This window comes from Hirundo rustica, chromosome 1 (assembly GCF_015227805.2).
Source record: "Hirundo rustica isolate bHirRus1 chromosome 1, bHirRus1.pri.v3, whole genome shotgun sequence".
NCBI classification, from domain to species: domain Eukaryota; kingdom Metazoa; phylum Chordata; class Aves; order Passeriformes; family Hirundinidae; genus Hirundo; species Hirundo rustica.
The window spans coordinates 16,688,641-16,702,242 of record NC_053450.1 but is presented as its reverse complement, the minus strand read 5'-3'; positions in this window follow the sequence as shown (position 1 = coordinate 16,702,242).

Genomic DNA, 13,602 nt, shown 5'->3' with positions numbered 1-13,602 from the left:
GCTCACTGGACTCTCATCCCTCTATGTAAATAACTGATAGGAATGTGCAAAGAAGACAGAGCCAAACTCTTTTTCAGTGGTGCTCAATGACAGGATGGGAAATAATGGACACGAACTTGAAAAACATGAATTTGAATCTGAACACAAGAATATATTTTCCTTGGAGAGGGTGACTAAGCACTGGAACAAGATGCCCAGGGATGTTATGGAGTCTGTGTCACTAGAAATATTGAAAATCCATCTGGACATGATACTGGAAATGCATTAGCTTTCTGTATTGGATCAGGTGATCTCAAGAGAGCCCTTACAACCTCAAATATTCTGTAACTATATGCATTATAGACAGAAACTTTCAGGGCAATTAAAAACTCATCCAACATCACACAAGCATTTCAGATTGTTGTTTTTTCTGTGTGGTCAGAAGCTTACTGACAGTTACTGAAAATTACACAGGCTTACAAAATAATAATGGTATTTCAATAGTTAAGTTTCAAGGAGGAAGTAAATAGTTTTTTTGTAAGTCCTTGTGAATAACTATTGGAAAACTCTATTGCATCTTTCTCAGAAGTCATATGAAGTTAACAAAATCTTAGAACTTCTGAAATGCTTAAAACACTTCAAAAGGATTGGTGTGCAGTGCCATGTACTTCCCTAGATACCCATGAGTTTGTCAAAACCATTTATTACTTTATTGTCCTCCAGAATTCAATAACATATGCTAGAACACAAAATTCACAAATCTTTCATTGTCATAATTATATCCCATATTAAAAATAATGCTGCGCTCCTGGTTAGGCTGACTTGTGGTGCCTTTATATTTTTATTGATAAAATCAAGAATTGGATCTGGGAGATCTAGGAGTACTATGATGAATTAAAATTGTAAAAATTCAGGCAGTTAGGGGTCCAATAGTTGCCTTTGTAAAAGTAAAACAGTTGTAACCTTGTGACATGGAGAACAGGACTGTAAGATTTAGAACTAGATGAGAAAAATGCATCAAAATTATTTGGGGTCATCCATGGAGTGATTCCCACTGCTCTACCACTGCATCCATCACTTATCTACTCTTCTTCCTGTAGAGCAGATCAATAGTCTATCCTGTTCCTTGTTAAAATGTGAACTCTAGTTGATTTTTGCCTTATAAAAAAACAGAAAATGTGACAATTTGGTTCTGCTTTTCTTTTTTTCTACTAGAGGCTTTTAACTAAATGATGACAAGAAAAGCAATACTTTATTAAGTTAAAGTATTAAGGAACAAATTCTGAAAAATACTGATATTTTATATTCCTCTCAAATAAAGTAGTTATATATGCAGATATTGCTTTGTATTTGTTTTATAGCAGATTATATCCTGTTAAGCACCATCACAAAACCATGTATAGTTACCTTGCACTTTTAGATATTTAGAGAAAATTGTGCATGTACATGCAGTAAGTAAACAAGCACTGGAGAATGGACAGATTAACCATCTTGAGAGCCCACTGGTGACTCCACAATATTTTCAAAATATCTGCATGTGAAAGCAGCACTTTTTTTTTTTTTCTTTTTAAAAGTAAGGCTATATCTTGAATTTTTCTGTCATCTTTATTTATTTTCTGCTTTACTGTATCATTATTTTCAATCAGAGAATAACCAAAATTAAAATAATGTTCCCTTTTGCTTTAAAATTTCAAACAAAACACTTCTTAGCCAATCTCTTATTGTATTTCCAGCAAGCGAATGACAGAGCTCAGCTTGTTTATGCTGGAGAAGAGATGAGTGTGCACAGATCTTATCAATGCATGCAAATATCTTAAAGATAGGTACCCAGAGGATGGGACCAGTCTCTTTTCAGATGTGCCCAGTGACAGGATGCAGGGCAACTGGCAAAAACTGAAACACAGGAAGTTCCATCTGAAAGTGAGGAAAATCTTCTTTAGTTTGAGGGTGACTGAGCCCTGGGAACAGGCTGCCCAGAGATGTTGTGGAGCCTCCTTCTCTGAGTCTGCTCTAGGTGAACCTGCTTTAGCCAGAGATTGCTCTGGATGATGTCCACAGGTCCCTTCCAATCCCAACCACTCTGTGTGATTCTGCAATATTAAATAAAGTATGTGTGTCCATTCTGAGGCTGTTCAGGCCAACCTAACTATAATTAATATAGTTTTTTTCATATTCGCAGTCCCAATATCCATTTATCAGTCTTTCTCTATCTATTTTCCTTCTGTACTCCTAAACTGTCTGCCATTTGTTACAGATTGCTTTTGTTCTAATAAGTGAAAACCACCTAACATGATAATGCATCTGAATGTGGTTCCAGTAAAATGAATAAAAACATAATACTGGATGGCTCTGGTTTTTATCACCTTGGAAAGCCCTGTTGATTTCTTATGTGACATAATTAAGCTTTAAATAGATCCCAAGGTCTCCAAAGCAAACTTGTGGCATTAGTGTTTAAACTGCTGCATTACATTTGTCCTTTTTACTTTGGCCCTCATTCCTTTGCACATCGAATACAAAAAATGAATGGAAACTTGCTGATTTTTTTTAATTTTTTCCGAGTTGTTCAGTTTGGTTTGGTTGTTTTGGGTTTTTAATTTGATTGGTCTTTGGTGCCTTTTTAAATTTTTATTTTATTTTTTTTTTTCTCCCAAGGGAGTAACGTGAAGAATGTTTATGAAGATTATTTTTTAGTGAACAGATTCATTTTATGCATTTCTTTTTTATTCTGATTACTTAATGAAGTGCTCAAATTTTATTTGTTCTGAATATGTGTCTAATGACAACCCTAATGTCACTTCTTGTTGTCCATAAGATAGTGAAAGAGGTCTGTTAAGGAAGTATGGCTAACGATTATGTAAAGTGTTTTCCTTCAAGAGATGGACAGTCCTGCAATTTTCTGGTGGTAGCATAAAACCACAATCTCTTTTATGCATGGAAATTTGAACTTTCAAGATGCTGGCCTAGAAATAAAGATGTTGCAGTTTTGTTGGTTTGAGTCTTTTTGTTGGCAGATACTCCTTTAAATTGACAGAAATAGGCCGAATTTGATAGTTAGATGTTGAAACTGGATAAGAGTAGGCTTTTTACATGGAGGTAATAAATCTTTGTTTAGCTGATCTAGGGATGTGATGTGTTCTTACAGTTTCAGCCTTTTAAGTCAAGTTTAGACATCATTCTAAAGGGCATTCTGTTTGCCAAAAAAACCCAAACAAACAAAACCCAGAAATAATATTTTTAGATGGGGTTCTTTCATTTGCATTATGAAGAACATTAAAATCAAAGATAAAACTTTGTCTTCTGGTGTTAAAAGCTACTTATCTCAAAATATATGTATATGAGTTAAATTCTAGGCTGTATGCAGCTGCCAAAATCTGCTTGTCATTTGAGATACTCATAATACCTGCTTGGACTCCAGCCTGTGGTCCAGAGACTTCATCAGTTTCTTAATTTCCTATCTTCCAGCTCTGTGAGGATGTTTTAGATACCATCAGGCAGCATAAATACAGTTTGTTGTTCCAACTACAAATGTTTAGACATTGAATTTATGTTTTTACCAGATTCTTATTCATGATAGCAAGTTATTCAAGTTCATTGACAATTGTCATCCTATTACAACATGTCCCAGACTGCAAGCATTAAGTATGTATAGGTGAGATGATATTTAAGTGTCAGTTCAATGGCAGAACAAATCCCTTTAACTATGTTAGAATACTCCTGCTTATTCACCTTCCAGATTGATAAATTCTTGCTTTGCTTAAAACACAAAGACATGATTTTTACAAGAAGGATTAGATGATAGTCCATTCTTTCCCCTTCAGAATCCCTTCTCAATGGTATTCAGGACATTTTTCTCAGGCAGATCTGAACACAAAGCCATTAGAGATAAGCAGCCACAGAGGAAAGTTTCCTCTGGTCAGGATAGGTGTCATAAGAGCTATCCCCTTAAGCAAAAGCAAGATGCTGTGGGGCATTTCAGACTTTTTGTATACTCTAACTCTGGTGTTACTAGAAAATTCTGTGTACTGGAAAACAGAAAACTTGGCAGGTGTGCATACATATGTATAATGATGGTTTACAGAATGGTAGACCACAGCATGCAGAGATGTATTAGAAGTGGTCTGGTCTTTTTTATCACAGATAAAAGTAAATTAGAATCATTTGGCAGTGTTTTAAATAGCATCATGGAAGAAGGCATATAGAGACAGAACATTTTATTTTTGAGTGTGTATATAACTCCCTGGCACCACCCATCTCTATTAGGGCAGTAGAGTCAGATGCTAGTAGTGAGAAGTCCCTAGGGTATGTCTACACATTTCTTTTCAATGAATAGATAGTTTAAACAGAATATTGGTCTGAATTCAATGCTTACCTCTCAGTGTACTGTCTGTATACACCAAATGAACTTTGTCTCTTGGGGTCTTCTGTGGAAGGGAGTGAATCATCAACTCATTTAAGAATTGAAAAGAAGTTTTAGGTGCTGACAGCTCATTTTGAGGCTTCTATTCCTCAAGGATTTGTCAGATATGAACAGTAGGTGGTCTGAATCATCTGTTGAGGTTAGACACCCCAATTCTCAATCCTTGCTCCATCTGCCAGTGCAATTTGAATTGATCTCATTGTTTCCAAATAGCCACTTAATTGCAGTAAACATACCTTAAAACTAGTAAAAACCAGGAAATATATTAATGTAGGCCACAAAGCTAGGCAAATCATAAAGAAAAACTATACTTTCTCTCCCATCTATGAAATATGCCAAATCAGACTCAATATATGCCGTAGTGAAGAGGTGAGCTTCAGTAGTGAGAGTATTTATTAAGACAAAGAGATTTCTCATTTTATCCCCAATAATTTTTTTAGTGTCCTTTTAAATCAATTAAATATAGGATTACAGGGGAACAAAAACAATATAGAAAAATAAGTATTATGAAAAAGATAAGAAAATTTTACTGATGGCAGTCCATGCTTACACTGTTAAGTCATAAAGAAATTTTCTGCTTTAAAGCTTTTGTAGTAAGGTTCAAATAAGGGTTCATATTTGTTTTTGCAGGTGTAGTCATGTTGCATTTAGCAGCAATTTTTACCTGGCTAATTCAAATAATTACAAATCATGTGTGACACGTGTGAATACTAAATTTTAATAGGAAGCTGAATTTTAAGGGCATCTATGATACTAATTCTGTAAACCTAAAGATTCATTAATATTTATGTAATCAATTGTATATCATATTGGTTATTAATCCTACTATGCATAATATATCACTGCATTTTATAATTTAGATTGCAAATATTAAGAATTGATCTGACTTTTTAATTCCAGAATTAGATATTGATAGAAGAATGGCAAAGATAGGACCCAGTGGTTTTTTGCCTTTATGACTGATGTAGTTTATGACTGCAGTTCATTTCATATTAGCCAGGTGTGATCTGTTCTTTGCTGCTCAGGATCAGTGATTTTTTTGTTAATTTGATGCTGACAGTAGTAGAAACTATTTAAATACCAGTAGGTATTTAAAACAAGCAGGCGTCAAGAGTTTATATCATGTGAGCAGGTCCTTCTAGATGTTTGTTGGGAACTGTTATTTTACATATCTGTCAGGAAATGTAATGCTAGAGCAGTGAGTAATGTGTATAATTTGAAAGAGAGGAAATTCAAGTTAGCTATTATGAAGAATTTTTTTAGTGAGTGTGGTGAGACACTGGAACACATTCCCAGAGAAGTTGTGGATGTCTCAACCGTGGCAATGTTTAAAGTCGGGTTGGATAAGGCTTAGTGGGAGGTGTACCTGCCCGCGGTAGGAGGGTTGGAACTAGATGATATTTAAGATCCATTCCAAAAACTCATGATCCTATGATCTGATGAGTGTAAGATTACAAAGTATAAGACAGCGTTTTATACCAAGTTTGCTTTCCTGAGGTTAGTGGATGCTATATAGGACTTGGCTTTACATAAGTGATACAGTAAAGTACTTGTACCACAATGCAAGTACAAATTATATTAATGTAATACAGGAAAGGAAATATACAGCTTAATTGGACTATAAATGTGATACCCACCATATGTCTGTTGCATACTCACTGTCATGAGGTTGAGCAGCCTGATTGTCGGGAAGAAATATGTGAGTTGAAATGAGCATAGTCCTATTGCTCTGGTGCTGATTTTGGCCCAGGTAATTTTCTTCATAGGAACTTGTATGGGGGTATTGTTTGGATTTGTGCTAGAAACTGTGTTGATAACATGGAGATATTTTTGTTATTGCTGAGAAATGGCTGACTCTTACACAGAGTTAAGGTCTTTCTGTCACACCAACCCTACCCCTGAACACAATGGATATTCCACTCTTCAGGGCATCACGCTTAGCATTTGAAACTGGGGGAAGAAGTAGAAGGGGAGGACATCCAGAATGACGGCATTTGTCTTCCCAAGTCCCTATTACAAGTGATGGAGCCCTGCTTTCCCACAGATTGCTAAACACCTGCCTGCCATGGGGAGCAGTGAATGAATTCCTTGGTTTGCTTTGCTTGTGTGGTTTCTACTTTACCTATGTCTTTATTTCAACCCATGAGTTTTCTCACTTTTCTGATTGTCCCTCCATCTTGACACAGAGGAGAGTGAGAGAGTGGCTGTGGGTGGGGCTAAACCACAACAGCTTTCTTTGAAATTCCCTTTGATCACTGTCCACTTTCTTACAATTTGAGTTGCTGTCCGGTTGCGTCCCCGCTCCGGGTGGGAGCGGACTCCCAGCTAGCTCGGGTCAACACAGACACAAAGTTTCCAGTTCGTTTTGGCTTCTCGGCTTGGCAGCTGGACCCAAAGGTGACAGTCAACAGCAGCAGAAGAGAAAAGGCTGGCTCTCAGCTTAGCAGGTTAAAGGATGTTTATTAGCAGAGATCTCCAAGCTCCGAGGCGAGCGGCTCGGAGCTTCCAGGCTGAGAACCGCGCGGCTGAGAGAGCTTGCTCCTCCCTCCCACCCCCTATAAGCGGGGGAGGGTCCCAGGGAGGATACAAAAAAGACCACAAATCAGGGGTTTCAGGGGGTAACAAGGTGTGCCCACCCCCAAGCTTCAGACCACTAAAATCCAGAGCCAAAGGAATTCCCCCCAGGCTGCCTATCACCTGAAGCTCTCTCACGGAGATTTCACAATCTGGGAGGGACCCCGGGAGTGATAGGCAAGCTGCCCCAGAGAGGGGGGTTGGGGCAGAGGGGATGTTACATGTCATGTGAGGTATGGGATGATTGACACAAAATACCTTAATATACAGACAACACAAAAGGGATACAGAATTGGGGATACAGTGAAACGAACCATAACATAAACTTCTTACAAAAATCTAATAAAACAGTTCTGCACCACCACATCTCCCCCTTTTTTGTTTTAATGACAGGAGGAGGGCTGGAACGGAGGAGGATGATATTCGAAGTCCGGGTAACTCTCGGTGAGCCACTCTGGCTGAGTGGGCCACTCCATCTGAGGTTCATCCTCTGGGTGTCTTCTGTCTTCTGGGTCTTCCTCCAGTTCCACGTCTTCCTCCCATCCAGGCACGGATGATACAGCAACATGGTTCACAGAGGGGGCATGTGTGGTGCTAGAAATTAATCTACTTAACATTTTTTTGATGATACCAAATCCAATTAAAATTAACAGAATAACAAACAAAAATAACAAAACTGATTTCAAAATTGAACCCACCCAGCCCGAAATTCCCCAGTCCCCAACCAAGGAGCAGGTGAAACTTCCTCAGCACAGGGGATTGGCGCTGGACAGGTTCCATCGGGACTAGAAGAACTAAAACAAACAATCAGCACTCGAGCAGGGGTCATTCAGGAAAGCGAAACCATCCGGGGAAAAATCTTCCCTCCTTTTCCTCCTAAAAGCTGCTTGAGTAACCTGTGGCAGTTTCTTTTTCTCCCCCGAGACCTTCGGGACATAGGGCCTCACCCATTTTGATGGTAACCATCTCGGCCCCGTGGGGGTGGACACGCAAGCGTACCCACGGCCCCACGTGACTAAATCATGAGGTCCCTCTGTCCTTCCAGTCTCAGGGTCCCGGACCATGACTGGTGGCCTCTCTTTGATGTTTAGCTGAGGGTTTGCCCCGAAATGACGAACAATGGGAGGGTTTAAAAACTCAAATGTGCTGTTTAAAAAATTCAAAGTGAATAGAGCCCTGGCCAATCGGGTCTGTGGTGTTTCTGTTTTCAACACCGGTTGTTGTTGGTTAAGGACCCTTTTGATTTCTCTGTGGGTCCTCTCCACTACAGCTTGGCCTGTTGGGGAATGAGGGATGCCGGTTTTATGACCCACTCCCCATTGTTGCAGGAAGCTGCAGAATTCCTTGGAACGGTACGCTGGGCCATTATCAGTTTTTAATTCTTTTGGGATGCCCATGAAGGAGAAAGCCTGGATGAGGTGTTTAATCGCATCCAAGGTCTTCTCCCCTGCGTGGGCAGAAGCAAAAACTGCACCGGAAAAAGTGTCCACAGACACGTGCACATATTTAGATCGGCCGAATTGGGGGATATGTGTCACGTCAGTCTGCCACAGCTCACAGCTGTTCAGACCTCTGGGGTTTACCCCTGCACTCAAGGTGGGGAGTGCATGCTGATTACATGAGGGACACGTAGCCACAATTGCCTTGGCCTGTTCCCGGGTGATGTGAAACCGGCGAACAAGGCCAGGCGCGTTCTGATGATGAAGCTGATGGCTGAGCTTTGCCTGCTCAAAAATGCTTGGCAATGGGGCCATCGCTGCAGGAGCAGCAAGAGCATCAGCCCTTCTGTTCCCCTCAGCTACAAACCCTGGCAAATCGGTGTGTGATCTTGTATGCATCACAAAAAATGGCTGCTCCCTGTGGGAGACAAGCTTGACAAGCTTAGAAAGCAGCTCAAACAGTGCGGTGTTAGACACTTCCTGCAGTATTGCCTGATCTGCCCTCGATACCACCCCCGCTACATAAGCGGAGTCCGTTACTAAATTGAAGGGTTCGGGGAACCTTTCGAAAGCCCTGACGACAGCGGCCAACTCAGCAACCTGAGGTGATCCCTCCACCTCGGCAACATCTGCCTCCCACTGCTGAGTCTGAGGGTCCTTCCAAGTCATAACTGACTTGTGGGACTTTCCGGACGCGTCCGTGAAAACTGTCAGGGCCTCTAAAGGCTTCCTGCTCCGAACATCTTTCAAATTCAGTGTGAATTTGGCATCCTGATTAAAGATTTTGTGGGCTGGCCAATGAATTGAGATTTGCCCAGTGAAGGAATCTAGAGCAAACTGCAGTGCTTCATTTTCCTGAAGCAGGTGTTCTAACATTGCCTTTGTAATCTGGCCCGATCTTAATCCAATTGGAATGTGAATGCATTCAAAATCACACCCTGCCAATTCCCTGATCCGAACTCTGGCTTTTCGGATCAGTTCAGCCACCAGTTCCTGTGGACGTGTCATTCTCTTGGACCTTTGATGGCTGAGAAAGACCCATTCTATGATTAGAAGTGGGTCCTCTCTGCCCTGGTCCTTTTTGATGTTATTTCTCCATTGGAAAATGACTCCATGGAGGTGTGGCAATTTCCCCATTATTATAAATTTGAAAGGCAGGTCTGGATCACACCTGTGAGCCTGCCGAGTGGACATGAGATGCTGTACCTTTTCCAGCGCCTCCTTCGCTTCCGGGGTTAGTTCCCTGGGAGAACTCAGCTCCTCTCCCCCTTTCAATAAATTGAAAAGAGGGGCTAGGTCCTCAGTTGTGAGGCCCAGCCAGGGTCTCACCCAATTCAATGCCCCACACAGCTGATGGACATCTGCAAGGGTCTGAATTTTGGCCTTGATTTCCAATTTTTGCGGCACAATGGTCCGCTTGCCAATTTCCAGCCCCAGGTACCTCCAAGGTGGCATCCTTTGAACCTTGTCTTCCTGCAGCTCGAACCCTGCAACAACCAATGCATTAATTGTCAGGTCAAGTGCGTGGGACAAGACATCATCGGTGGGAGCACACACAAGCACATCATCCATATAATGATGGATGATTGCTTTCTCTGCGGCTACGCGGACCGGGGATAGCAAGGAAGCCACATACCACTGGCAGATGATAGGTGACACCTTCATCCCTTGGGGAAGAACCCTCCAATGGTAGCGTTTCCTCGGGGCCTCTCGGTTAACAGTGGGAACCGAGAATGCAAAACGTGGTGCATCGTCAGGGTGTAGGGGAATATGGAAGAAACAATCTTTTATATCTATAACAGCCAATTTCCAATTTTGTGGGAGCATGGTCGGGGTAGGCATCCCAGGTTGAAGAGAGCCCATGTCTTCTATCACGTTATTAATTTGTCTGAGATCTTGGAGGAGTCTCCACTTGTCCTTCCCCGGCTTCCGGATAACAAAAACCGGCGAATTCCAAGGGCTGGTGGTCTCTACAATGTGACCCTTAGCTAACTGCTCCTCCACGAGCTCTTCGAGCGCCTTCAATTTCTGTTTTGAAAGCGGCCACTGTTCAACCCACACTGGTGCATCTGTTTTCCAATTCAGCTTGTGGGTAGGGCGCTCCTCAGCGACCGCCGCCCAAAAATCCTGTGGGGGGTCTGGGATGTCAATCGTGACTCCCCACTGGGCCATCAGGTCTCTCCCCAACAAGGGTTCCCTATAATCCAAAACAAAAGGGCGTAAACTGGCCAACTGCCCTTTTGGCCCCTTAATTTGCACCACACTCTTTGATTGTCTGGCCAATTGCATTCCCCCTATTCCTTGCACGTGTCCTGCCACGTTTTCCAAGGCCCAACGTGACGGCCAGTGCTTAGCTGGGATTACAGTCACGTCCATGTCCGTGTGGAGCAGGCCTGTGATGTTAATGGCCTCATCACCCACCTGTAACTCACATCCCACCTGGGGTTTCACTTCTGTGATGTTGAGCACGGGACAAGCTGTTGGTATGTTGTCCTCTTCCAGGTGTTCCCAGGTGGGTATGATCTGGGCAACTGTCTGCCCTTTAGGTAGGAATGTTGGTGGGTGAGTGCAGCGTAGCCAGAGAACGAATTTTCCAGGATTGTTATCAAATGTTCCTGGAAGAATTTCGATCTCTTTTGGGGTGTGTTTGCAGTCTCCCACAATGATGAGCTTACCTTTGACCCTTGGCCAGGTACCCTGCTCACTGTTGTCAACTGACACAAAATTCCAGTTGTCGTCTTTCAGGTGCAAACCCTCCGTGAGCTGCAACCTGTAGGGGGTATATTTAGAATTGGTTGTCAAAATTGGTTGTGCCATGTCATGGTCCGTGTAAGTCATTTCCAGTGTGTTATGTTTGCTGCCACCCTGAATGGGGCATTGCAGCTTCTCCTTCTTTTTCCCTTGGCTCCCTTTCCCCTCCCCTCCTGCCCGGTCCACCCCATTTTTTTCCTCACGCAGGGCGGACCTGCGCTCTTTCACCAGTTTTTTTGTGAGGGTTTAAACCCTCTCCCTTTTTCCCCTTCCCCTCCCCCTTTTTTGTTTTTGAGGTCCTCTACTTCTTTCTTGAGGGGGCATTTGGAAACCCAATGCCCCAAATTCCCACACAAAAAACACTTCTGGGAGCTTTGTGCAGAATGCTTCTTCCCGGTGTTCGGTGTTTTTTGGGAATCTTCAGTTTCCATGGCTGCAACTTGATGAGGTTTGGGCCGTAGACCTGTAAAGAAGCTCATACAAGGCACCTTTACGTGACATACCTGAAGCATGTCTGGTAAGGTTGGTTTGGGGTGTAGGGGTAAACTTAAAATTGCAGCACGACATAAATCATTTGCATTTGAAAACGCAATCTCCGATAAAATGTGTTCCCGAGCCATTTCATTTTTGACCTGAGCTTCAATAGCTCGGGACAGCCTTTCCACAAAATCTGTGAAAGACTCACTTTGGTCCTGCCTGATTTTCGAATAAGAAATCGCAGGACCTTGTGTTTGCATGCTGAAGAATGCAGTCAGGGCCGTCTCTCTCACTACGTGGAGGCACTGGACAGGAATGACCACTTGGTCAGTGGCTTCTGCCCACTGCCCCTCCCCAGCCAGGTGGTCGAGAGTGAGAGGGTTTCCCTGAGCATCAACCCTGGTGTTAACATGGTTGAGGAGCCCTGGTAAGGCGTCCTGGAGCAGCCTTTTCCAAGCTGTGACCCATAGGATGTACTCTGTTGGGTTTAAAAAGCAAGAAAACAGGTACTTTAAATCAGCAGGCACCACTTCCTCTGCAGAGAGATCTGCTTTGAGAAGCCCTCTGAAATATGATCCATCACGGCCATATATCCTGTGAGCTTTGCAGATCTCTTTGATGGTGGCTCGGGGAAATGGGTGATACTCTGCCCTGTTGTTACCACCGCGGGCATTGCGGAAGGTAACAGGGGCAAGGGTGGGAATGGAGCAGGAGCTGGCAGCTCCATCGGCCCCCGTTCCCTGCTCGGGCACTTCTGGGTTTGAGGGAGCTGGGACGCCTGTGCCCTGAGGCACTTGGTTGCCTGGCAACCGAGTCCCTGCAAGGGCCGCGGCTTGCCCGGGGGCTGACATCATTGAGGAGTGGGGGGGCGGGGGGGATCCCGGGGGAGCGGAATCGAGCCCCGGCGGCCCGGGACCGGGACCGGGCTGCTCCGGGGCGGGCGGCGGCGCGGCGGCTGCGGGGGGGAAGGGGTGCCGCAGTGCGCACGCGCAGCCACAGGGGGTTGGGGGGGGCAGCGCGGCCGCGGCACGCGGGGCGGGGGCGGGGCCGCGCGGGCCGGGGCCGGCACCACGTGGGGTGGGCGGCGCTGAGGGGGCGGGGCAGTCCCCCGCCATGCGGTCTCCGCCATCTTGGGAACCCCGAGAGGACCACGCGGACCTGGACCCGATTAAAAGCGGGGAGGGAGGGTTTTCCCATGCAGCATGGCCAGTGCTGCCGGAGATCTCCCTCCTGGCTCCACCGGGCCAGCACCGGCGTGGAGGCTGGGGTGCCCCGGAGGCAGAGCGGGCGGGCGGGACCCCTGCCGCTCCATCGAGAACGCTTTCCCGGGGACATGGGGACCGGGGAAAAGAGGTGGGGGGAGGAGGGGGAGAACACGTTTCTCCGTTGGGCTCTTTCGGCATTCCCTTTTGAAATTGAATTGCCGAATTTAACTTCATTGCTACAGTAAAATACTTTGTAGCCTTTTTGTCCCCAGTTTGAATCAACCTAATTAATTCCTTTTCTACAGTGCCACAGAACTGTGGGCTGCAGAGACTGTCCGGAGAGACTTGGGGAAAATGCACATGAACCCAGCGAACAAAACTTCTTAACTCGCCTTTTGAGATTTTCAATTTGGCCTCGTTAATTACTGACGCATAATTATAATACAACCTTTTCTGAGCAGTCGTGAGCTTTCCGCCCATGTTTTCGATACTAAGTTGCTTTTGAACCCAAACCCAGATGAAAAGCACTCCCCCCGCGGACCCCGTTCGCTCTAAATCACAGGAGGTTTAACCCTTTAGCTGCGCAGCTATTTTTGGAGGATTTTTTCCTCCCCAATAGATCCCCCTCCCTCGGGGGAACCCTAAAACCAGTAAGTATGTCCCTTTGTGGGTATACTTACCTGTTCCTGTGCCTGGGGGATGCGTGGTCTGGATGTTCTGCTGCAAGAAGGACTCCGGTCGGGGCTCGAAGCTCCCCTTC